This window comes from Siphateles boraxobius, unplaced genomic scaffold, assembly GCF_051911475.1.
Source record: "Siphateles boraxobius isolate OS27281-9 unplaced genomic scaffold, OSU_SipBor_1 325, whole genome shotgun sequence".
Classification (NCBI taxonomy): Eukaryota; Metazoa; Chordata; class Actinopteri; order Cypriniformes; family Leuciscidae; genus Siphateles; species Siphateles boraxobius.
In genome coordinates this window covers 100,001-101,792 of record NW_027508948.1, presented here as the reverse complement: position 1 = coordinate 101,792, position 1,792 = coordinate 100,001, and positions in this window count along the sequence as shown.

The following is a 1,792-nucleotide window of genomic DNA, read 5'->3' as shown; positions in this document are numbered from 1 at the left end:
TGTGTGTGTGTGTGTGTGTGCGTGCGTGCGTGCGTGTGTGTGTGTGTGTGTGTGGGTGTGTGTGTGTGTGTGTGTGTGTGTGCAGAAACATCATGTTATCTGTGATATCTGACTCTGTGCTTTAGTTCAGTTTTGTCGCTCTGTAAACAAACACTGACGTATAAGTGATAACAGTAGAAGAAGAGAAAACCACTAGAGGTGATGAAAAGCTGCTGCCTTTTCATGATTGGCCGATTTCAGTGGGTGGAGTTCTGCATGAGTAAAAAAAGAGAAAAGGTAAAGTGAGCAAATGTAAAGAAATAAATCTAAGATGAACTCAAAAAATATATAAGTTTGATCCATTGTGATCTGTGGATCTGTGTCAGAGTTCTGGAGGAAAGAACCGGATCAACAACAGGAATCCTGGATCTCAAGATGATCGTATGAGTTTATTTTCTCTATATATATTATATAATTAAAGAGTTATATCGGACTATAATTGTCTGGAATATTGAGATCGATGTGCACATATTTGTCTGCATTTGCTGGTCCGATTTTAAATATCTTATGTTGTGTAAAATATATATTATATGAATTGTGTTAATTTGTCTATGTTTTCCTCAGATGTTATTGGTAATGTACATCTTTTCTCTTTATGTCATACTGGTATATAGCAGTTCTCCTCTGGCCAACAGTGTATGATTATGATTCAGGCAGCATTACAGGTCAGAGGTCAGATTGGATCGGAACAGTATATTATGCAGTTCATCTGTTTGAAGACCGGAGTCATCACGTGCGTATGGAGAGTGTGTTGAGGATCAGTGCCGATGCTGTCGTGTCGATGAGGCCTTCACAGGGAGAGTCTAGTGGACACAAGCTCTGCTGACACTTCAGGGATGCGTTGTGGCCGTGTCCAGGCGCAGGTCCTCCATCTGATCTGGATACGGCCCGGATCCGGCTGATTACAGTTAACCTCTGAATAAAACAGAAAGACTAACATTAGCGCAGATGCCATTCTTCTTATGATGTAGCGAGTACATCAGGTGTTATCGGAAGTGTTCCCAGTTCATGCTGACCTAATCTCTGCAGCCTAATAATCATTTAACTGATTTAAATAATGGGAATGTATAATTTTCTATGTGTATGCAGGTTAAAGAGATGTGTTTTTAATCTAGCTTTGAACTGACAGACTGTGTCTGCTTCCCGGACAATGTTAGGAGGATTGTTCCAAAGTTTTGGTGTTAAATAGGAAAAGGATCTACCGCCAGCAGTCGATTTATATATTCTAGGTATTATCAACTGGCCGGAGTTTTGAGATCGCAATAGACGTGAAGGACTATAATGCGTTAAGAGCTCGCTAAAGTACTGGGGAGCTAAACCATTTAGTGCTTTGTAAGTAATCAGCAATATTTTCAAATGTATACGATGTTTAATAGGGAGCCAATGCAGTGTTGACACAACCGGGCTAATATGTCATACTTCCTGGTTCTGGTAAGAACTCTAGCGGCTGCGTTTTGAACTAGCTGTAGTTTGTTTATTAAGCGTGCAGGGCAACCACCCATTAGAGCATTACAATAATCTAGCCTTGAGGGTCATGAAACGCATGAACTAGCTGTTCTGCATTTGTCACTGAGAGCATATGATGTAATTTAGATATATTTTTAAGATGGAAAAATGCGCTTTTACAGATACTAGACACGTGACTTTCAAATGAAAGATTGGTATCAAAGAGCCCGCGCACACAAACACACACACACACACACACACACACACACACACACACACACACACACACACACACACAACACACACA